This window comes from Taudactylus pleione, unplaced genomic scaffold, assembly GCF_031769625.1.
Source record: "Taudactylus pleione unplaced genomic scaffold, aTauple2 ptg000906l, whole genome shotgun sequence".
In the NCBI taxonomy this organism is placed as follows: Eukaryota; Metazoa; Chordata; class Amphibia; order Anura; family Myobatrachidae; genus Taudactylus; species Taudactylus pleione.
In genome coordinates this window covers 39,684-65,793 of record NW_028285307.1, presented here as the reverse complement: position 1 = coordinate 65,793, position 26,110 = coordinate 39,684, and the positions used below count along the sequence as shown (strand labels likewise).

The 26,110-nt window shown below is 39.2% G+C and overlaps 1 protein-coding gene and 1 pseudogene across 1 annotated transcript in view; both read right to left on the bottom strand.

Moving 5' to 3' along the window:
- LOC148473840 (peptidylaminoacyl-L/D-isomerase-like) overlaps positions 1–26,110 on the bottom strand; it is a 97,970-nt gene that overhangs the window by 62,217 nt on the left and 9,643 nt on the right. The window lies entirely within an intron of this gene.
- Positions 17,231–17,348, bottom strand: LOC148473841 (5S ribosomal RNA; annotated as a pseudogene).

Below are 26,110 nucleotides of genomic sequence, written 5' to 3'. Positions count from 1 at the left end.
ATATAATTCAATACATTTCTAGAGCTACAGATATGTCCTTAGTTACTTTTGCTGAAATCACACCACTGACCCCTCTATTTCATGTCACTGTGATGGATACTGTGATCTGCCATGTTATCGGCAGGTCTCCAAACTGCAATGCATATAGCAACTGCAAGGCGATCACAGTGTATTACTCAGCTCAGTCTGTGGGGTTATTACTGTTAAACACTGACAAGGGTGAGCACGAAGAGGAATTGAATCTCCCAGGACCTGGTCTGCCCATGCAGTAGATGGACAGAGTCATTCTGTCTCTTCATTTCTTTCAGATTATTTTGCAAGTTGTTGCAACCTAAAAGTTTTAGATTTACAGAACCGCTCCTGACCAAAGAATGTTAACAAAGCTAATGCAGCATACAGTATGCATAACCATGAATGAACCAGGGATGAAGGTTTGTGAAATAATTAGTGAACATGATAAATTTTGGTTCATTTAAAAAAAAAAAAAAGATTAATGGAATTTACTTATGGTTAATTCAAGACTTTGTTGTTATATTCCTCTAGAACTTCTTATTTTACCAAGATTGGTCCATATTAAGTAAATCAGTCTTAAATGTATTTTGATCCAACATAAATAATCCAGTAAACCAGAAACCTCTCAATTTCCTTGTAATCCAGGTAAAATATAACAACCTCTGTACATGTATAAATGTTATGTGGCCAACTGATGAGTGTACTGTAAGTAAATATGTAGAAGAACCTGGATGTCCCCTACAAGACTACAGAGCTCACATTTCACCTCACATAGCTGGCGCTAAGCCCATGCTTCTTATTTATGAGAAATATATATTAATGTTAAGTGTTTTTAATATGAAAAAGTTGTGTAAAGATAAACAATGGGATAAATTAGTGGAAACAAGCATTCTTTCTTATTAATTAAATATTTTCCTAGAAATTCCAGGCTGCACTATAAGCAGAGGTAACATTCTAATTTGTATCATCTTCATATTCATACATCTTCATTTATAATTCATGGGTTGTTTGCTAATGTTGAGTTTTAATACAGACAGTCCCAAACACACACTTATTATTTTGGGACATTCTGGTGAAAATTTAGTAAAATACGTTTTGGGTTGATTTGGTGTTTTTGTGCAATTTGGGTGTGATTTTGCAAATTCGAGATTTACTAAAGGCCAAATTTATGGCAACTCACTGGTGAAATACTACTTACACACCAATTCAGCACAATACAGCATCAGACCAAACATTGTATCATTAACATGGACTCAAATGCAAATCATAGATTTATTAAGAATTATGTTTTCAAATCGATCAATTGTTGTACAAAATTGGAGATCAATGCAGGAAATCAATAGATAATCACACTATTGGTGTGTTTAAATGTGAAAAGCATTTTTATTCACCCAGGCTTAATTATGATGCTTAGGAGCCCAATGCAGCTGGAGCACTGTGCAAGATTTCAACATGGTTGAAACCAGTTTTGTTGCTGTGTTGTCCCAAAGTTTGTTGTAGTTTTCATTCCACTAGCTGACTGAAAGAGCCCAGGAGCAAGAAATAGAGCAGATTCACCAGAAGGTAGAAGTGCCACAGAGGCTACACAGACCTAGGTTCTTCTGATGGATGGTTAAACCTCAATGCAGTCTCTAATGACAGATGTTATGTTTCACCAGCCACAACTTAATGATCCTGTATGACCTCATTAAAACTCAGCTTGAGACAGGCACTGCATGGTCACAAGCCATATCAGACCTTCACAAGCTACTGGCTGTTCTGCACTTCTTTGCCACTTTGACTTTGTGAGACACGGGCCAGGTGGTTGATATTTCCCAAGTCTTCTATTTGAGCTACTTAGCCCACATCCTAGCTGCATGCATAGCCTTCTTCTACACCTGAATTTGCATTCCTATTCAGGAGTCACAGTGACATGAAGTCAGGTTAGCTTTATATAGCATCTAAGGTATGTCTAGTGTCCTGGCTGCTTTAGGCAGAAAACATTGGCATGAAACAACCTTGAAATAGGGCACATATCTATATATCTATTTCAATTGGCATATTCCTGTTCTACCAATGTGCAGGTGGTGTGTGATGCAAAACAAAAAACAATGAACGTTGCACTGGGTTATCATGGCAAGGTGCCTTTACCCTTAGTTAGTAAACCTTATATGAGAAGTTTGAGGTGGAACAAATGTTGGAATGGTGGCTGCTGGGTAAGTGCAAATTCCTGTGGTTCCCTCTGCAATATTCACCTCTAAATATTATAAGAATCTTCAACTACAATTTTTTTTTGCCTTTATAGTTGATTTAGGCTATGGCTGTTTCTCCTGGTTTTTGAATCATTTCTCACCTCTGGATAATCCTGCTAAGCATAAATATAATGATGCACATAAGATCACTACATCAATTATAGAACAAAATTTGTAGCTATTAAAATTTTGGCTTAGGTTCCTTGACAAGTCTGTTTGATTTTGCTTTTTTTACCACCTAAAATATCAGACTATGCTTTGCTGCTGTCTATGGCATAATCTGGTTTTAGAACAACACCCCCCACCAGATTATGCCATAAAAAGTGAGCTGGCAGAGGTATTTGTTACATTTGGAGACTGTGGACCTCATTCACAGCTCCTCTTAAAATGCGAGCGCTCACTCTAAATGAGGGCAGCCACCTCTAAAAAATTATCCGGCCTCCTGGCTACTCGATAGGCTGAGGGTTACCACCCACAGCTTTAATGAGCAGCCAGAATGATGATCACGATGGTCAAGACCATCGCAACCAACGGGGCTTGCAACGAGACCCTTGTGGTAAGTTGTCATCTGCAGCAAGCCCCAAAGAGCTTTCAGCTCTAAAAGAGCTGGAAGCTCTCCCACTGACATCACTGGTGATGTCAGTGGGGCCCCCACAAACGGCAAGCGTTCACTTGGCAATGCCTCCATTTGTGAAGCCACCTCCACACCACGCCTACAAAATGGGTCGAGCTGTCGATCAACATCGACAGCCGCCCCTTTTGTAGTGAGCCACAGAGCGAGATAATTTCTCTCTCGCTCCAGGGCTTGTGCACTCGCAGTGCGGGTGCTGCGCGTGCACAGAGCCAAACATTAACCCGCTTGTGAGTGCTCAAGCACTTGCGAGTGGGTCTGAATGATGTGCTGTGTGCACAGAAAGTGGGAGGTAGGTGAGGCAATCAATGATCAACAACTATTTCAACTGTTAGTATATTACACCACATTGGTAGTTTTACCTTCTCCAAAAATCTGCTTGTATGTTACAAGTGAAAAACTAACAGATTAATAAAAAACAACTAGGAAAATCACTGACCAATCTAATTAGATTCTAAATATTTATCCTTTCCAGCACAAATGCACACTTTTTCCAAGTTAAACCACCACACTGCATGTGTTTAAATGGTTTGGGTAGGTTTTATAAGGGAGTTGAGATGACTCAGTTGCATGTGATGCATTCAAACAATAGGAATCATAGTTAACATAATTTGAGAAATCTTTCATACCGGATTGCAGTCTGCTATTTAAAATAAAAATGTAACAACACAACTGAACTTGACACAAATCACACAGGGCAGGGATTGCAGAATGGCTTGGTTTGTGACTTCTGTCGAAAATGTAATAATACAACTGAACATGATGCAAATCACATGCGACAGAAATCGCTGGGTATCACAATCTAATGAAATTAGACACTCAAATATGCTGATTAGTAAAATTAAGTTTTTGATCATAAGATGTTTATGGCAATGTCCAGCAATTACAATTCAACTTCAAACATGATTCTTAGTAAATTTACCCTTCTGTGTGAGAACTGCTATGAGCCAGAATAGAGCATGCCCCATTTGCTAAGAGTGTTTTAGACCATACTGGACTCTTTCACTACATGTTTGTCTGTCTCACATGCATCTGAATCTCACTGTCCCCCCTCCCCTGTGTGTCTCACTCAATGTCTCTTAATGTCTTTAGTTTTACCCCTTATCAATTTGGTCAATGCACTTGTTTCCAACTGCTCCTACCCATGTGTGCCTCATTCCCTATCAGTGTGTGCCTCTGCTCCTATCTATGTGTGCCTCTGCTCCTATCTATGTGTGCCTCTGCTCCTACCCATTTGTGACTCTGCCCCTATCTATGTGTGCCTCTGGCAGTACCTATGTATGCCTCTGCTCCTACCCATATGTGCCATATTTGCCTTCCCTCCTACTGATGAGTGCCTCTGCCAGTACCTAAGTGTGTCTTTGCCAGTACCTGTGTCCCTCTGCCAGTACCTGTGTGCCTCTGCCAGTATTCCTGTGTGCCTCAGCCAGTACCTATGTGTGCCTCTGCCAGGATCTATGTGTGTCTCTGCCAGTACCTATGTTTGCCTCTGCCAGTACCTGTGTGCCTCTGCCAGTACAAATGTATGCCTATGCCAGTACCTGTGTGCCTCTGCCAGTACCTATGTGTGCCTCTGCCAGTACCTATGTGTGTCTCTGCCAGTACCTATGTGTGTCTCTGCCAGTACCTATGTGTGCCTCTGCCAGTACGTAAGTGTGCCTCTGCCAGTACCTGTGTGCCTCTGCCAGTATGTATGTATGCCTCTGATCCCCTTTGATATTTGTGTGTATCCCTGTCTATGTAGCTGACGAGTTCATTCTGATGTCTGCCTCCTCCCCATGTACATAAATAAAATTTAGATTTTTAAACTTAAACATATTTTTTCTCATTATTTTTATGTAACATGGACACTACTATATCTCAAAAGTAACATATCACATCTTTCTCTGAACATGGTCCAGATGCCATGGCTACACGCTACACCTCTGCATGAAATAATTGCAATTCCACTTTAGCATCAATGATCATCATGGTGGAAGGCACTGGGTGGCCGGCCACCTGAGTAAGCCTCAGCTTACTCGGGCTTGCCGGCCTGCAAGCTCAGTAGACTGCTTATATCCAAGCAGTCCCTGGGTTGACCACTCCCAAATAATGGGGCAGACATGCCATCTTTCTGGGAATGCTGGCCGCCCACACCCCTGCACTGCCCCTTAAATGCCTCTGCCTGTTAAGGGTATGCATGCAATTAAGAAGGACCTTTTCTGCATACTCGAACTTAACAGGCCCTTTATTTATCTACCTAGGTTGTTCTTCTGTGTGCATCTATTTTACCCCCCAGCCCAAGCAGGAACATCACACCTGTTAATTGATTGGGCTAATTCCCTAATGCTGGTAGACACTAGACAATATTTTTTCCAATCCAGCAGATCAGAGTCACATATCAGGTCCATCATCTGGTGTGTACCCGCTAACTTGCTTACAATGTGCGCTCCCGTGCATCATCATCAATATCCTCTGACGGCCTTGCATGCAGGTCCAATGGGGAATATTACTAACAAGGGCCAAGCTGCTGAATGCATCATGGTCCCCACTGTCACTCTCTTTAGCAAATTTGTATGAGCTTGCCATTGCCGGCTCCATCGCTTAAGATGTCGGGTAAACTACACATCTTCTAGTGTGTACCTGGCTTAAGAGTTAAATTATTGGGTCAGCAGACAGTGAGGTCAGCTAATTAAGGCTGAGACTGAAGTGTATAGTAATTGAAGATGATAGAGCAGCAGTAGGCACACTGGTGGGCATAGAGACATGTAATAGAAAAACTGGGATGCAGAAGAGCATGTGATAAAACTGGTGGTCAAATGGGCATCCAAAGTATAAATGTGAGGCAGATGGGCATATGTGAGAGAAATTATAGTTGGCAGTGGGTGAGTGTCATGTATATGTAAGTAAACCTGGCCAGCAGAAAATCATGTGAGGAGAAAACTTATTGGCAGAAGGGCATATGAGGGAAAAGTTGGTGGGCAGTGGGCCATGGTTTGTAGTAGGAGGCAGGTGGTGGCATGTGAGAAAAATGATAGCAGCCAATGGGTGGCATGTAACGGAAGAACTGGCAGACAGAAGAGTATGTGAAGAAAGCTGTTAGGCATAGGGGAATATGTGATAAAAGGTGGGCAGAGGGGCATGTAAGGGAAAAGCAGGTGGGCAGCGGGATGTGAGAGGGAAAAAATGTTATGCAAAAGAGGTCATTTAATGACAGGGACCCACATGAGTATAGTTCTCACAGGAGCCACCCGCCAATTAGCGTGTGCCTCCATAGGAGCTGCCCACCTATGGGGGAAAGTGTGAGATAGGCTGTGTGCACACAGCCTATCAGTGAGAATGCTACTACGGAGGTGCCAGCTGATTGGCTGGTAGCTCCTACAATGAAAGACTCATGTGGGTCTGGTCATTCACACAGAGGAAGAGTATGTGTAAACACATACCCTTACTCCTGTCTAAGATGGTGTCGCAAGCCAATTTTTTTTACCATGTGGATACCTACATGAACCGAAGAGGACGTGATCTACACTTAGAATAGGTGAGAGTGGAAGGGGCGTGGCCATGGCAGCAATAGTGTAGGACACAGGGACTCTGAGCTCTCCAGCTGATAATCCTGCTTACCCCTCCTGAGACCCCTATATCAACGTTACTACCCTGCTGTCTCTCACATACCTTGCCAGGAACCTGCTGACTTGGTTGGAGCTGTGTGGAGTGAGGAGAGTGGCTCTTGAGGGCCTCCATTGCATTCCCTGGGCCTGCCTATCTCCAGATCCTGTGATTCCAGAGCTGCACTCAGGCCTCTCCTCTCCTGTTGGCTTCTGTATTACACAGCCTGTCTGTGCCTGACAAGGGGGCTTTGCTGGGAGCTTCTGGTCTGCTTCTCCTGCCTGGCTTGTGTTTAGAGTCAGGGTCAGAGAGGTTGTCTCTGAGTCTGATACTGCCGGAGTTCTGCCAGACATCACTATTTCTCCCTGCACTGTGTGGAGAACTGTCAGCTCTGCAACTGTGGGACTCAGCAGCACTTCTTTTCCTGTGAGTGATTTCTAAGTTTGGAGGGATCTCTGCCTGTTGCTGCTGCTGTGTCACTACCTGTGCATTTATATATTATAACTTGTCTCCTACATTATTCTCCTACATTATATTAATACTATGGGAAAACAGGTCATGCTGCTGCTGCTGTAAAACTGGAAAGCTTTGCCCATTCCTCCACTCCTGTGCCCCCAGTGTGTTGTGATCCCTAGGGTACATCCAAGTCTGTGACCCCACCTCCCCCTGCTGCATCTGGGTCAGATTCATCATCAGAAGTTACGCTGCAACAAGTGCTGGAAGCAGTTACCTCCTGCGAGACTAAATTGGCAGATAAGATTGAGAAAAGTTCAATCCGATATATCTTCTCTTCATCAAGGTCTCCAGCAGGTCCGCGAAAGAGTCGGGGAGGCAGAAACACGTCTATCTAATCTGGAAGATTCCCAGACCCCACTACAGGCTCAAGTGGCCTCCCTGACATCCCAAATGTCCGCAATGCAGCATAAAATTTCCGATATGGAGGGCAGACTGCGCCACAACAACGTGCGGTTCGTTGGTCTCCGGGAAAGAGAGGAGGGGTCTTCACCTGAAACATTCCTTGAGAAGTGGTTGGGGGATACATATGGCAGAGACTCATTTACTAACCAATTTGCTGTGGAGAAAGCGCATCGGATCCCTACCCATCCCCTGCCGCCTGGCGCTCCACCGCGCACATTTATAGCCAAATTTCTTCATTACCAGGACCGTGATACTGTGCTTCGATTGGCTCAAGTTAAAGGGTCACTGGAATGCAACAGTGTGAAAATTTCTATGTTTCCTGATTTCGCAATGGATATCCAAAAAGACAGAGCTAAATTCCGTCCAATAAAGCGTCGTCTCTGGGATTTAAATCTTTTGTACGCTATGATTTTTCCATCTAAGTTGTGAGTGGTAGCAGATGGAGATTCAAAATTTTTCTCTACACAACGGGAGGCTGCGGCGTGGCTGGACCAGAGATCTCCTGGGAACAGGCAAATGGCACCGGAATGACTGTACTGATTGCATTTGCTGATTATATTTGTTTATGGCCAGAAATTGCTAGTGTCATAACGACATTAAATAGGCCTTTTTCTGATATTCCAATATTTATATTTCTATAATAGTATTTATGTTGTGATATTGGTTGGATATTGTTCTATGTCCTGCTCCCCTTACTGGGTATATTTCTTTTTTTTTTTCTCTGGTAGGATTTTTCTTTTTCTTTTGCTGTTTATGTTGATATTTTGGTCAAAATATGGCCGGAGAGTTCCGTTGCATTGGTGGTTATTTTTATTCCAGTGCCTTTTACACCTATAAGGATTGAGTAGTTGTATCCTGTGGGTTTTAGTGTAGTTTAGTTTAGTTTTGGGTTTAAGTATGCCTAAGTTCGGGTGGGTATACAGGGTGGGGGTGGTTTTGGATGGGTTGTCCAGTCTTTTTCTTACAAATGTTTTTTTTTTATTTTTTCTTTACCACACTATTTTTAAGGTAACTTCAATTATGCTTTATAGTTCAATGTATTACAATGGTGAAACTTTTAACATGGAATGTCCGGGGGATTAATGATCGTTTAAAGAGCTCTTTGGTCTTTAAAATGATTAAGCAATATGGCCCTGATATTTCTTGTCTAATGGAGACGCATTTGGTTGGGAGTAAGGTACTAGCTCTAAAAAGACCATGGGTGGGATGGGCTTATCACTCCTCACATACTTCATCGTCCAGGGGTGTCTCCATTCTTATTAATAAATCTGTCCCTTTTTCTTTTACTGCGGTCCAAACTGACCCTTATGGCAGATATGTGTTTCTGCATTGTGTACTGTATTCTAAGCCCATTTTATTGTTAGCAGTGTACATCCCCCCCCCCCTCCTTTTTCATATGACGTTTTAAAAAAAGCTGCTGAATTTGTGGCCCGTTCTCCAGATATGCCAGTGCTCTGTTTGGGAGACTTCAATAATATAATGGAACAGTCTATGGATAAGTGGCATGAGTCTTCAAGTTCTCTTTCTAAAGGTGGTGAGGGCTTTGCTAAGTTTGTAACTGACTTGGGATGGGTTGATGCGTGGCGAGTTAAACACACTGGAGTACAACAATTCTCCTGTTTTTCCTCCGCACATCACTCTTTCTCTAGATGATTGGATTTGGCCTTGGTGGCCCCATCTATTGTACCTAATATAACTAACATTGAATATAAAGCCAGAGGAATCTCAGATCACTCCCCACTTCTAGTAGAATTGAATATGTGTAGTCCTAGAGGTCTCCGTTTATGGAAACTACACCCCTCTTGGCTTCTTCAAATGGGTGCAGGTTCAGAGCTGGAAGTTATGTGGGATGGCTATTTCACTGACAATGTGGGATCTGCCTCTGTAGCTAATGTTTGGGATGCCTTCAAGGCCTATTTACGTGGGTCTCTGATCAAAAGGGTAGCAGAATTAAAAACATTTTATAGGGAAAAGGAACGTGTTTTGGAGATGGCCTGTAGAAATCTTGAGTTGGATTACTTGGGGGACAGGTTGGAATCTTCACGTTTAAAATGGTTGACTGCACAGACAGAGTGGACTGATCATTTGACAGATAGAATGAACCGTAGACTGTTATTCCGTTCTCATTTATATTATATGCAGGCTGACAGAACTGGTAGTTTTTTGGCACACTTTGTTCAAGCTGATTGTCCTTCTGCTGTTGCCTCGGAACTAATTGGGCCTGAGGGTTCTATGGTCACATCTACACAAGATATTGCAGAGGTTTTTAGTTTATTTTATAAAAACTTATATCAAACACAGTTGACTGAGGACATGAATGCTTTGTCATTTTATGTTGCTTCTGCTAGGCTTCCAAAATTGTCATCCGAGGCTCAGGCATATTTAGATGCCCCGTTGACCCTGGAGGAGGTAGATGCTGCGATTAGTTCCTTTCCCAGTAACAAGGCACTCAGATCTGATGGGATTCCCATAGAGATATATAAAAAACATGCTCGTATCTTTGTTCCAAGACTTTTAGATCTGTTTAATGGGCTCTATGAAGAGAATTTGTTCTCTCCATCTATGTCTGAAGCCATAATTGTTGTGCTCCCTAAACCCGGGAAGGACCCTAGATACCCTGATTCCTATAGGCCAATTTCTCTAATTCCCACAGATGCCAAAATTTTGGCTAAGATCCTTTCTATTTGGCTAAACACTGTTATTACTTCAATTGTTCACCCAGACCAATCAGGATTTATGCTAGGCAAGTCGGCGTTGGAGAACATTAGAAGGCTGCACACTCACTTACAAGCCTCCCATGGCGTGGAATCGTCCTTTGTTATTGTGTCATTAGATGCTGCAAAAGCATTTGACTCTGTGGAGTGGCCCTTTTTGTTGGAGGTCATGTTATGTTTTGAGTTTGGGCCGGTGTTCTTGAAATGGGTAAAGCTTATGTATGCGAACCCTACTGCCAGGGTGTCAGTGAATGGGTTTATCTCCCCTTCCTTCCCCCTGTCTCGGGGCACAAGACAGGGTTGCCCCTTGTCCCCAACCCTGTTTGCATTGGCTATTGAGCCGTTAGCCTGTATTATACGTTCTCACCCTGATATTATAGGTCTACAATTGGGTAATAGAATGGACAAAGTTTCCTTATATGCAGATGAGTTATTACTTTTTTTGTCTGACTATGTAACAGCTATGCCTGTGGTTCTTCAAGTCATAGAACAATTTGGAATTTTTTCTGGTATTAAGATAAACTGGGACAAATCATCTATACTTCCTCTTAGGGGGTTGTATCCGACTGTTCCCATTGTCACTATCCCTCTCTGTTGGGTAAATAAATTTAAATATTTAGGTATCTGGATAACTAATTCCCCAAAGGACTATATAGTATTGAATGTTGAGCCCCTGTTGTCTACTTAAAGGGCAAACTTCAGTCCTGGGGCCGGCTCCCTCTTACCGTTACTGGTAGAATTAACTTAATATAGATGGTGGTGCAGCCAAAATTTGTGTACGTTTTGCAGCATTCTCCTGTTTTTATTACAGATACATTGTTTAGGCGTTTGAATAGTCTTCTTTCTTCATTGGTCTGTGTGAATCGTCGACCACGTATTCAACTGGCAGCTCTGACCCGATCTAGGTCTGGGGGAGGTTTGGCTCTTCCAAATTTCAAGTTTTGTTATTATGCGGCGCAGGTGGCACATATACGGTAATGGCTTCAAGATGACTCCCTTAATGCCCTGCACGTTTTGTTGGTTTCTCAGATTTTCCCTAACTTTACACCATTGCAGGTCTTGCTTGTGTGTAGAATTATACAGAAAGGCCCTCCCCTGTTGATGCAAGCTATTAAGATATGGAAATTGGTATCCAGTATTCTACAGTTTACGGGATTAGATCCAGACACTTCTCTATGTAGTTATCGTATATTACCTGAACTGGCCTCTTTACAGCTTGAGGTGACATGGGGTTCTAACGGTGTAACTACATTGGGTAATTTATATGACACTTCAATTCTTAAATCTTTTGCACAACTCCAAGAAGCTCATCATCTCCCTCAATCATATTTCTATAGATATTTACAATTACGGCATGCTCTCTCTGCTCAATTTTCAGATGGCCCTCCTCTAATTCAAATATCCCCATTGAAGTCATTCCTTTTATCTTTAGGTCCCCGGAAGATGCTTTCTTACTTATACTCCTATATATTGTCTTCTTATCATAAGGATAGTTTACCACATCTTAGATCAAAGTGGGAGAGAGATATTGGCCTTATAAGTGATACGGAATGGGATAATGCTCTAGAAGCTCCACGTATTTCCACGAATTCTATAAGATTTCAACAGATTCAACTGTTTATTCTACACCATACCTATTTAACTCCTGTTCGTTTGCTAAAATTTGGGGGGAGAGCATCTGACATATGCCCTAATTGTAAAATTAGTAGCAGTACTTTCTGGCACCTTCTATGGGATTGTCCGGTGGTTAGCACTTTTTGGAATAAGGTTCTGAGAGTTTTGTCCAATACAGGTATTGCTCCCACTTTAGCTACGCCATTGACGTGCTGTTTAGGCTCTATGGATGATGAGGTAGTGGACAGATATCTTAAACAATACATTGTCAATATGTGTACACTAGCTAAGGTATGTGTGGCTCGGTCGTGGATGGCTGCTACAGGACCAGATTATAATGCTTGGCTGTCCTTGGTCCGTACCACTGTTGAACATGAAAAACATGTTTATTTGTCGCAAAGCTGAGAAGAAGTATTAACGTATCAGGAGCAGTTGGCTTAAATCCTGTTATGCCCGTGCACTGCCTAATGATTGACCGGTATATTATTGTTATGATAATGAGGTAGATTATTACTTTGTCGGAGGTAATGTGCTGTGTGATAAGTTGAGAATTTATTGGGATCTAGTTGAGTTTGCCAATTTTTCAGGTGTTATTTTTGACAATATTCCAATATTTGTATAGTGTGGTATTTTTTTTTTATATATATGTTTTATGTGTATAAATATATGTATATGTGTATGTATATATATATATATATATGTATATATTCTCTATGTTTATTGTTTTGGTATACACATTAATATTATATTTTTTATAAGCAATGGATCTGGGATGCAGTTTGTAGATCTAGGTTTTATATTCCAGATACTGTTATTTGATTATGTATTTATGTGTATATGTGTGTATGTATGTATGTATGTATGTATGTGTGTGTATGTATGTATATGTATATATATATATATATATATGTTATTATTATTATTTTTATTTTTTTATTATATATTTTTTATTATTTATTTTGTTTGGTTATTTGTTAATGTATTTCTATAAACCAATAAAAATTTACTCAATTTAAAAAAAAAGCATAGGTGAGAGGGGAAATTTGGTAATGGATTCTTCTGGACAAGGGGACATGAATGGCTACATGCACTGTAGGTGAGTATGAGTGAATGTGAGGGTGAGTGTGCATGTATGCTTTAACAACACTTTATTTTCACAGTTTGTGTGTATTGTGGTTATTTTAATATTTCTGCTGCAGGTGAACTACAGGTATCAGCAGACCCTTAATGTTGCACATACTGGAACTTGTGGTTTGGTGAGTACCAGCATGAAGGGGAGGGTTGCTGGGACCTGTAGTTCTCCAGCAAAAGACAATATTATCAAATATTTTTTTACACTACACTTTACCACAACCGGACACCCACCAGCCAGGGGTGCTGGGTATAACCCCTGGCTATCAGCCCAGACTGGTGTGTCCTGAACTTGGTTGCCCCTCTATTGGTTTGTCCCACCTCCCCAGAGATCCCCGGCCTGGACTGCCTGGCTAGCGGTCAAGTTTAATGCTTTGGCAATGGGGTCTGGTGAAAGGGTTTCCGTGACTGTGCATTTACACCCTCGCTAGAAAAAGTCTGGTGCTGGTTATGTAAAATACAGGAGAGCTCTACTAATTTTGTCGCCTGTATTTCCACAACCAGGTCCGGCTGGGCGGAGGCAGGCACATTTTTTTTAGATGTTTTGTTTTTATAACTCACAGAGACATGCACGGATCTCATGGATGTGTGCATGTTCTTATGTAACTCAGACCTGCTCAGGCTAGACTCACTAGCCTGAAGATTCATAGTCAGTTTAGTTCTGTGAGCTTCAGTCAGTCTCCTGGCAATCAGTCATATTTGCAGACTAGGGGCCTGATTCAGAGATGGATGACATTGCACAGCTGCACAGAAACGCAGAAGAATACCTTAGCCTAGATTGTACCTTATCACCTGTAAGATCAGGAAAATCTATATCCACTGAAATAGACCTTGGTCTTTTCTCCCTGGTAAACGACCCCCCCCCCCCCGCTCCAACCCCTCCAACCCCCAGTCCAGCATGTCAATCATGAGGGAACTGTAAGCAAGATTGCAGGAGCTATTCTGTACATGTGTAGTATGGGTCCTGTGCCTGCACAGAACCCTAAACATTAGAGATTTGTGCTTAACTTTGGGTTACTGTACTTCTCTGAATCAAGCTCTAGGTCTCATCATGCTGTGGTTCGTTCTAACTCCTGATCACTGCAGCTGGGGCTAGAATCTTGGTTGGTTCATTGACTGGTGCTGAGTGGAAGTTCAGCCCTAATAGGTCTCCCTTGACTCTGTTTTGGGTTGTAATCATTCATCTTCTCCTGATGCATACTGTACATTGTACAGTTCTGAACTGTTCAGTGAAGTTCATCTAGCAGTGTCATTCGGACAGCCTGTTACATGCTGCTGTTACTCTATTGAGAAGTTAACCTGAATTCTTCTAAAGATCTGCTAACTATCTTGCTACATACTAAATATGTATGCCATTTGAAAAGAACTGTTTAGCATTTCAGTACAGTGTGACTAATCTGGTGTACTTGGAAGATCTACTTAATCACTTGCTGCTATGCAAAATACCTGTGCTGTTCTGGAAAACCATTATCTGTCATCAATTCTGTTTGAAAGAACTTTATAGGTATTTATCTACAAGGCAATTAACTGTGCATGCAGAAAATCTGTTATTTGCTATCAATTCTATACTGTAGAAAATACTTGTGCTAATGGAAAAAAAAACTGTTCAGAATTTATCTACTGTACAAAACATTTAAATGTGCATTCAGAAAACGTGTTATATGTCATTATTTCTCTATTGTTAATAAAACTGTGCTATTTGAAATAGTTGTCCAGCAAAACATTTAACAGTGCATCTGTGAAAACTGGCAAACATACACTTCAGTGCATATTAGTGCTATACTGAGGATCTGGCTTGCTGTTTCATACATACAGTATTGATATTCTCCTGTTCTGTTTTAATTTATGTCTGTGATCTTAGAGCTTACATTATTTAGTGATGAATTCCTAGTGGCCATGAGTACCAATTAATGATTGTAGTTCTGGGAAAGGTGACGAACTTTGCAAGTGGGATCTGTAAGCTCAACGTCACTGCAGGAACTCATAACAGGGAAGCCAGTTGCTCTCAGCCAATCATAGGGTAGCTTCTTTGGCACCATCCAATGGTTGGCTGAGAGTGTCCAGCACTTAGTCAAATAGTGCTTCTTCATAGACTCCTATAAACAGTGATCAATATGGGAACTGTCATTTTGGTGATGGTGTTGTACAGTATGTCTATATGGGATCAAGTCACAGGGTTTTTTGTTTTACCAAGACAAGTATACTACTATATATAGAAGGGGATTAATATCGCTGATAGTTCTGGATTACTTACAATCCTTACTTGTAACAGAGAGCCCTGAAATAATTCCACACAAATACAAATTCTACCATAAACGACAATGCTTTCACTTAAAGACAGCTTAATCATACATATATTTTGCCAATGCAGACTTACAATAAAAAAATAAAGGTTATACCAACAGCAGCAGGGAATACTACTAAAAGAAACATGTGACAACTAGCACAGAATAACAGGACAGCAGTCAGCCAATATTTCATACATACGTAACGGCACCCCCGACCCTCATTCTGTGTTCTTTCCTCTGTTCTCCAACTGCTCCCCCCTCCCTCTTTCTCTGCTCATATTTATACCCTAAATCTGTTTATATTGTACCTCCAATTAGTCCAATTAATATTTGTATGTACTAGAACTTAATTGGTCATCTGTGCTTTAGACATAATATTGACATATTTCCGCATTATCTTATTGTTCCCATGAGTTAAACTGTCATGGTCACCCATTTAGCCTTCATTTCTACTTATTGCAGTCAAATCTCATTTAGCTTGATGTTTATATAAAAACTGAGACGTGCTACTATCAGCTGTTCTGTGCACGTTAAAACTTATACATTTTAAACCTATTATTCTTATTGCTAGAACAGTTTATATAGTAGTTCAACCTATACATATCTCCACAGTTAATCACACCTGCAGAGGAATAAAACACTAATCTTTACACACTTTTTAATACATCATTTAACATGTTTTCAGCTAAGACATAAAGCAAAATGGCTGCTGTATCAGACACACACTTGCCTACATTTAGAGAGGAAAGGGAAGGCCTCATACTCCCTAGGCCTAAGTCCATTCAACAGGTGTGGCCTTCTACCCCTCACACAACAAATATCTATATTCTCAATAATTTTCTATATACCTTAAATTGCAGTGAAGAAAGTAATATAAACATCCATGTATTTCTGAATTGCTGGATGAATATGTACGTCCACATATTACTGTACTATCAGGATCAAGCACATCCAAAGAGAAGGTAAGTAAAAAGTGTGAGTGTGTTTAACCTGTTTTGGCCTGGTACCTGAATCAGTTGAAATTTTTTTGAGATTTCATGAGGGATGGCTCACTTTCTCCCAATTAAGAAACATTTGTTTGCAAACATTTGTTTGGTGTAATGATTTCTGAGTAGCAGACTCAGCAGTTTTCTACTCAACAATCCAACAGATTAAGTTATTTTGGAAACATAAACAGACAAAATGTCTTTTCTACCAGAATATACAAATAAATTGTTTAAAAATCATACAATGTGATTTCCGGAATATTTTGTTCTGATTCTGTCTCTCACAGTTAAAGTGTACCTATGATGCAAATTACAGACCTCTCTCATCTTTTAAAGTGCAACAACTTGCACAATCGGTGGCTATCCAAATACTTTTTTGCCCAGTTGTATGTAGCACATGATGGCACTTTGATTAAACACAAGTCAATATACAGTACTGCTATATGAGACATTATTTTTGAATTTATTTGTATTCATTCACATATTTAGACGTTGAGTGAGGGCATTACACACACTATATTTTATTTATTCACTTCTTCCTTTCACTTTCTAATTATTAGAAAAACACAACAAGTACCAGGCGCTAATGAGATAATAAATTAAGAATCGTAGTAGCAATTCAGCCAAAAAGCCTGTGAAAGCTCACCACAAATTACAATACCCTTCAATACAGCTGATGCGCTAATTTGAAATATATATATAATTGCACACCACACACTTACCACACACTTTCTAACACCCTTCACCACGCAACTATGGGTCCCCCGATGATGTGACAGGCCGAGCATTGGCGTTGCTAGGCATCCCTCTTGGAGTTAAAAACAACAAAAAGGAAACAAGTATGGCTATTGTCTGGGGCACTCTTAATAATTAATAGTAATTAAATTAAGACATAACATTTATTTCCAACAATAAAATATTAATCATGTACCTTATTGTTATGTTTCAAATATTCAGATGGTATAAATCCATCTTAGAGAGGCAGACTTCATGAGTCATAACGAAGTCTGAAGGCGAATTGACAATTCATTACACACTCAAAAATTGGGTATATTATAAAATTAATATCAAGTTGAATATTGCTTGTCCTAATGCAAAATCACTCCCAAAAGTATATTTTGAACAACAGCACCTGGTATTCCCTGGGGGTCACCCTACCAGGTACTGACCAGGCCAAATACAGTTTTGCTTCCAAGATCAGACGAGTTTGGGCAATCACGTATTGTATGGCTGTAGTAATATTTAGGGAAAATTGCATATTATCCGGTCAAAGCAATATATGTAGGACTAATGTTGTTAAAAGTCCATTTTATAGTAAATTGCAGCTTACAAAAAAGTAATGCACAAGCAAGCCTTAATTGTATCACATAAATCAATCAGATGAAATTGCCAGACTTGATCTGCAGATAATATCATGTGCTTCTAAATCCACATCATTCAAGTAAATCATGAACATTTATGTATATATTGAAGCTATATGCTGGACAAATAAAGTTGGTCTGGCAGAGTATCTTGTATTGAGCTCTAATATCATGTGGTAAGCTGAAATAACATAATCAAAGTCGGGGCAGTATTGAATATGCAAAAAAGATGAAAGCATACATTTGTCACAACCTGATGCTTCTAATTAATAAAATGAAAATTACACAACCGATGTCTACTCAGACCATTAAAAAATTCCAACTCACTGTCTCTATGAAAATTATTGTGTGCTTAGTAGTAAAGGTCCATAGGAATTGATAATTGGATAAAGAAGAAACCCATTAGTGAAAATTCACAACATATATACACCAAGTTCTAGACCAAGGGATTCTATTGCACATATATCAATTAGTCAATTAGCATAATTGAATCCCACAGAAAAGAGGGTTTTTATAAAACATATTGACTGGTATATTAAAAAGAAAGTGATAGTATAATCATAAGTGATGTTTATTAATATCTCTCCAAAGTGAGAGGGATAATTGAAAAAGTGTGTAGCTATAGATTAGCTTTGAAGTAAGATACACATGAGAGAATAAAACAATAAATCATAGCCAGTCATCACATATACCAATTAACTGTGATTGTGTGAGTATAACAGAGACAGATTTGACAGAACATATAAGAGTCTAGTCAGAATTGACAAATGATCTCTAAAATATGTACACACATATATGGGTATTATTAGCGCTATAATCAGCAAAGGATATCGAGAGATCCCATATAATTCAATAAATGATTAGTGTGAACAGATCCTAGGACACAAAAGGTCCTGCTGTGTCAATGTGAGTATCTAAGAATAAGCCTCCTGCATCCAGATCTCCGCAATAAAGCTCTCTGAGACGTCACGCCCGTACACTGGTGGAAAGTCCAACGATGTGAGAATAGTAGTGAGGATGCGCGTTTCGCCCGGCAGAGGGCTTGTTCACCTCCTCCGTATCGGCAGTCTACGACTCACTGTTTAAATACAGGAGCCCTTAAATTTGACCAATGGGGATGAAGTAACGAGGAGCCGACTGGTTACTAGAAGGGTAGCTCCGCCCCCTTGAAGTCACATGATCGGACTAAGCGTCAACATTAGGTTGCATGCTGGGAAACGTAGTTCCAATATCACAATCTATGTTGAGTACTGAAGTAGGTTATAAAGCTCCGCCCCTTTAGGGTCACGTGATCGGACTGAGCATCAACATTAGATTGCATGCTGGGAAACATAGTCCCAATATCACGATCTGTAGAGAGTGCAAAAATAGATTATAAAGCTCCGCCCCTTTAAGGTTACAAGGCGGAGCAAGAAGAAGCACAGAGGAACAACTGGAATGGGTATGTCGATTGCCACTCAGATACTCGACCAGGGTCCAAAAGAAATAAGCGAGAATTCCATCTTGAGGATTATTAATTTATCTGATTTGATTCTTACTTCTAGACACTACCCTTGAAGAAGTCTAGGTGAAGGACGAAACACATTGGGAAGCTCCACTCCTGCCCTATATGAACTTGCCGGGAAATTTTAAATAAGATAAGCATTTGGCACTTTATCCTTACTTATTTTCCTTTAATTTCCCTTTGCAAAAAAAGTATTTATTGCTTTTTAAAAAATGCTTTTAAAAAAATTATTTATGAATTTTTAGGAGACTATATGTATGAATTTATTATTGACCTTGTCCCTTATCCCTTGTGTTTTCTTTGTTTTTTAGTTTAATAAACTTTGTACCCCCCTTTTTATACTGAATGTTCGCTTCCTATATAATTATTTTTGATTTCATAAGCCATTGACATATGGAGATCTAATAAGCACTTTATTATTGCACAGTCACTTTTCACTATCATGTTTTAAGGATCATTATTGGGTATGTTATTAATTATGTTTGATCCTTGAATGGAATATTCACTTTTAAATTAGGTTTAGGAGTTATTTTTAGAACAACCAATCTTGCACAGACACTTTATACATATTTATTTAATTATATTTATTTGCACTGACATTTTACAGACCATGCATATATTTATTTATTTATTAAATTAGCACTATTGTCGCTGTGTATCAAGTTCACTGTTTAATATCTTTCTATGCCACAGCAGCACAGCACTGCTATGCCCATATCTCTTGCTTATAGCTGACACCCAGTACCAAAGGGGATAGTTTTATTAAATATTAAGTCTGTTGCATCTGTGTATAGACTATATCCAGGTGGTGCTGATTAATCTTTCATTGGTCTATATATATATATATATATATATATATATATACTTATATAATATAATGATACGTGTATAATACACTTGAACCTTCCAGAGGTGGCGGAAATAAAAGTTCAGGACACCAAATGATGTAAATAAAAATTTTATATTCTAAAATATATGAAAAATACTGATACATTATAAATATTAATCACACAATGATGGTAAGTGACTGATATAGCAACAATCTACTGCTTCAATGACTGAGCATTCAGAATTAAAATATTCTCTTGACAGAGATCAGAGCTCTTTATCAAGGTCCAATATGGCTGCTAGTATGACTGCGTACCAAAGTTTGAAAGTATATTATAACAACAGTATCACCAAATTAATAACAGTGATCATGGAGACCAGTACAATTCCTACGGTGTTGGACGGATATAGCTCCTATTACACACGCCATGGATAGGTACTCATGATTACTGTGTGGGAGATTGGAATGAGTTCTGCCCAGTCAGGGCTCCAGTTATGAGAGGAGCTGCTCTAGTACACAATTGCTCCATATTGAGAGCAGGCAGCCATCCTTCCTGATCCCAGCTCGAATAAAGTGCCGTATATACCGGTAATATAATCAAACTCCGGCTTCCATAGATAATGTGCTGTCACTCCACAAATAGATAACTGCACATAGCAGCTAGATCCCTGACATGTTTTGCTCCAGTTTAGGGGCTTTATCAACTTTAAATATACTTTCAAACTTTGTTACACAGTCATACTAGCAGCCATACCGGACCTTGATTAGGACTCTGATCTCTGTCAAGAGACTACTGTATGTTCATTCTGATTACTCAGTCATTGAAGCAGTAGATTGTTGCAACTTATTGTGCTATACCATCATTGTGTGATTAACATTTTTAATGTATCAGTATTTTATTTTTCATATGTTTTAGAATATAAAATTGATTATTTACATTGTTTGGTGTCCTGAACTTTTACTTTCTAATTTTACCATTTACATTTGCTTTTTAATCTATATGTTGATATTAAAATGTCTTCAATTAAAGTTATATTTTAAAGTTAGTGCATCACAATTGACACTTCCAATTGTTTTCTCTCCTTGTGTCTTGTTCATGTTCATATGTGTTAGTGGTAGCACCCCATCCACTTTATCTTGAATCTATATTGGGAATTAGGAGATGTGAGCTAGTATTAATCCTGTGCAACTGAATTCTATATATTATTGGATAACATGTGCCGCAGTCCCTTAATGTCATTCTGGCACTTGTGATTTCCAAAACTGATGTGAAATCACCCAAAAAAAATAAATCAACCAAAATCTACCTTTAGTCAATTTACCACTAAGGGATAAATTTACTAAGATTCGTGTTGCTCTGAGATAGCAATCTCGGGTGAAAATATTGTTTTTTACCAACACGGCAATTTACTATTATTAAAATCGGGTGTTTTTATTATTTAGGGGGGGTTAAATTAAGCCATGTTAATACGTAGAGCAAAAACTGCCATTTTTTACACTAGAAATTAATACACCATCAACTCAAATCAGAAGTACATTTCATTTACTTCAGCATAACACAGGAATTTAACATTATTCGTGTTGTTCTATTTGGACATTTTTGCAGGCAAATCGGGGAGTAAATAAAAGTTTCAAATAGACCACCTCCTGCGCTGCGAGTTTTCCTGGAACATACACAGATCAGTGTGATTTGTGTACTGTACATTTCAGCATGGAAACAGTGTTTAAATGGTTAATATAAAGAAAATGACGTATGCCCCCCCTTAAAAGGCATAACCACCCCTGGGTTGCTCAGCCAGTCCTGGTTCCTAAAAATATGGGGGAGAAACAAGTAGGGTCCCCCCGTATTGTAGGAACCAGCACCAGGCTGCTGACCAGTCCTGGTTTTAAAAATATATTTCACTTATATGTGCAGGCTGCTTGTTTGTGAGGGAAACTTGGGCAGTAAACTTGGGGCTTTAACATTAACAGGTTTGATCAAATACACCATCAGACAACACTATCCTGACCAACACGGGAGCTTGGTAAATTCCCAATTTTTTGGTGCAAAAAACAGCAGTTTTTGATCGATCCTATCCATGTTTAAAAATGGATCAAATCGGGACCAATACAAATCATAGTAAATTTACCCCTAAGAGTCAAAATATGTTTTTTATATAGAAGGATCAGGATAAGGCTTGTATTAGTAATCACATATTTAGAGGGGATGATATAAGCCAATTGATATCCCCGCACAAAATGGACACATACTGTATGATGTTGCTTTGTATTGTTAACCACTTCAAAGCAGCATTTTGGTTTTATCTAAATCCCCAGAAAACTACAGGACTTGATTGTATGCCCAAAGTAATATATCATAAAACTATTCCAGTTACATAATACAAATTTTAATAGTCCCCACACCATAACCGGAATATCTTATAGCCCCCTAACCATGTCCAAAGCTCAGATTTCTGAAGAAAACCTCTGGACTCCCTTTATTCCATGAAAGTGACTTCTGCCCAAGTACAAATGGTCTCCCTGATTCTTACTCTTACACGTTTTCTAGACTCTGGTCTCTAGTTTGAGCAACCTCTTTAACTTATTTTTGATCTTGCCACAATAAGAGATAGGATCTCTATTAAACCCAAAGAGTCAAAATCCCTTCCGTCTACAGCAGCTACTACCCTATCTGGTTGTTGAATGTGGACCTAAAATCTTTGCTAAACTTCATGTCAATAGTCTATCCTCTCATCCCTGGTCCACATGGTTCAGGTAGATATTTTTCCCAGGCCATCAATCAGCAGACAATACCTGGTACATACAGATCTGCCCAGCTGGTTTGTTGTTCATATCGCAGCATCTTGCACCATGCATGGCATGGATAAGCCCTCACACGATTTGGGCCACACAATAGAGTCTCCATTCAATCCTATGGAGATGTACTCCCGCAATCACGAACGCGCAAATGCATCTCCATAGAACTTAACCGGGACACAATCCTGTGATCGTGGACATGCAATAGCATACCGTGGCGCATGGCATAACTCGCAGGCACTTTTGTGCCGTGATCGGCCACAATGTAGTTGGATGCATCTTTAAATGCCTTGATTTATCATGTTTCAGAGTACAGGTTGCCATCCCTTTCTTTCGCAAGATGTTTCAAAAGAATTTGATCTAGGTTGGATGGCCCTTCATGAAAACAACTTTACTGTTCTGTATATGGCCAATGTGACTGGTTTCTCATTTAAGCTCTGTACCATAACCTCAACCACAGTCTTGACTAATGTGTGTACTTCTCTTCCATTTCATGTGACAAGTCACACAATGTAAGATTGTCCCTTATTCCCTTTAATTTTTGTGCATAACATTGAACACCTTACTTTGTACATTCTCAAAACCCAATATCACTTGTGCTCAAATGCTATCAAGTGACAATTAAATAGCTCTATATGCAGATGATATTCTGCTGACTATAACACACCACTAACTTCTCTTCTGAGTCTGTTTGACAAGTTTAAGTTATTCTTGATCATTTCTAAATTTAAGATAAAACTTAGGAATTATGCTTAGTGTCTAGTCTTAACTATCCATCCCTCCTCTCCATATTTTGTAAGATTTTTAGGCTTGGACACACTTGTATATATTTTGGATTGATGGGATTACCTCAATTAAAATGAATGAATTCCTTTGCCTCTTGAATTATTTCTTCAATTCTCTAATCCCTTTAGAAATTGATGATGCAGTTTAGGTGGTAGGTGGTCTCCTTGTTTGTACTTTTACACACTGCCACCAGCTCAAACACTTCAATTTGCCACTAGTTGGTGCAGACATCAGTTTACCAAGGAACAACTCATGACACCTGTTTTCACAGTCAGATGGCTGTTTTTTACTCTTCACATTAGTTATCACAGCACATTTGTACAGTACATATGAGATGGTTTCCTGACACAGCCTATGCCTCACTGGGCCTCTCTGTCTTCCAGATGCTAGTCAGCCTCAGAAGCCCCAGCCACTGGGTCCCACAATCCTTTATACCTTCACACACCATATCAATTACACCTAGTAAGTGCAGCTGTGTTTAAGACCTTTGTTGTAGTAAGCAGCATAATTTTTAGCCCTATATCCCCATTTTCCTAGGGAATGAATTATGTTCTGGACAGCAGAATGTGGCAAAGTACCCTTTTGCCACACTGGCCATATGTATGCACTGCAACAAGATGTCCCACACATATATTTAGGTTACCTAAGAAGCACAGTACATCCCCATCATATCCAATAGACACAGATTCAATCTTGCATTGTGTATTATTTTCACAGTCTGCATTTATTCAAAAATATATTCAAAAATATATAAATTCCATGGATGTACTGTACAGTAAGAAGCTTATTGGGAAAGTCCTTCAAGACACATATTCCAGCAAAATTACAACCAGTGGCTCATCTAACTCTCACCCTATGGAATTAAATCACTTTCACCACCTGCCTATAAAATTCTACACAAATGAATACAGTAATATTTTTTTCTACCATTTTATGTCAATGTCTAGTGCCATCTAGTGCTCAACAGACCACATACTAGTTATTACTCTCAGTGCAAAGCTTTTCAACATCATATGCTATGTACACTGGGATAACATATTACCAGCAAAGTTTTAGCACATGGGCAATTTCAACAAGCCCACTGAAACTTGGGCCAACTATTACTCTTCCTTGTTAGAGCTTAGTACTCTTGTTCAAAGGGAAGATTTCAATAATGTTCATAAAGCAGAGAAAGACAGCGCAGGACAAGTGTGTCACTAATGATTAAATAAAATGAATATATATCCTATAAAAATGAAATGTATCTGAAATTTAAAAAATAGACCAATGTGTGAGTAAAATGAAATTACGATTACAGGTGCTAATACTGTGTCACATGCTGCTGCAATTGCTTTATTGTTTATTGCTGAGGCCACACCTGCAACTTTTTGCTTATACTAGTAAAAGCCCCTTCCCCTGGTGTGCAAACTTCTGAATATACAATGGGCTGGGATGCCCAATTTGTGCATCTGCAGCAACCTCCATAGGAAGCACTGTTGGGACTTACACCAGCCCCATCTCAGATTAAAATACACCTACAGTTGCATTGTGTAAGAATCAGTCCCACTGAGAGCTAACATAGGTATTATTAAATTATCTTGAACAATGAATATGAATGAAACCTAATAGCAATGCCTATAGGCTAAATGGAATCAAAATATCCTAAACAGAAATAGTTCTCAACATAATCACCAAATGCTGATAAGTATAAGGAATGTTCTCAAAAATAGGAACCTATACAAATGCACAGTGATGATACAATAAATGTTACCCACTTTCGATCGAGGTGAAGGCCTGCATGGTGGAGGCTTCTGCAGTGTGTCCAGATATCATTTCATAGAGAGTAAATGAAGCACCGGTACTGAGTGAAGCCAAGATGTCCTTCTAGTCATGATAAACCTGCGTTGTGAAACTAAGTGCAAGATGACCAGGTAATTTCATACTGAAAGATGGAAGTAAGCTTTGATGAACAACTCTATGGCTTGTGAATGGGTCAGGAGGAGGTGTGGGAGTGCCGTAGGAACCAGAAGTGATTAGCTGCGCATTTCATTTAGCAACTTCATCTGAAATAATAATGTGTCTTCTTTGAAGTGAAGTGTAAAATCGAAAGACACAAGTAAAATAACAACAATTAAAGATTCAACCTTATATATTTCTATCTCATATCTCTTTATGTATCTATCTATGTATCTATCTATCGATTTGTCTATCTATCTATCTATCTATCTATCTATTGATCTATCTATCTATCCAAGTTGTCAAATACTGCTGTATTCACTTCTATGGATAGTTTGGTTCATGGCAGCAATGTAAACACAAAAAGAAGAAAAGAATGTCCTCTTTGTTGGCGCACTGAAAATAATTTTAAAATATAACTTTTAATTCATTGAAATAAAATAAACCTCTTATGTGAAATATGAAAAAATGTGAATATTAAAAGAAATAAAACAATATTAAATAAGTGTGTGTGTCTTTATTATCCCAAGAATACTGAAGGTATAATTAACCTCAAATCCTCGTGGTTAATATGCCTAAAATTGGGATCCTGATGAAAAATCAGGCAGGCATTTCAGCCAGTGCGAAATAATGTATCCAATAAGTCGTAACTTGTAACTATCTTATTGCAAGAAAAATATTCACTCTGTAATGTTACCTTAATAATTAAACATTGTCACAGTTTCAGCATTCCCAAATAAAATTATACAGTCATATCTTTGGCCAATAGGTGTCACTGTTGTGTAAATA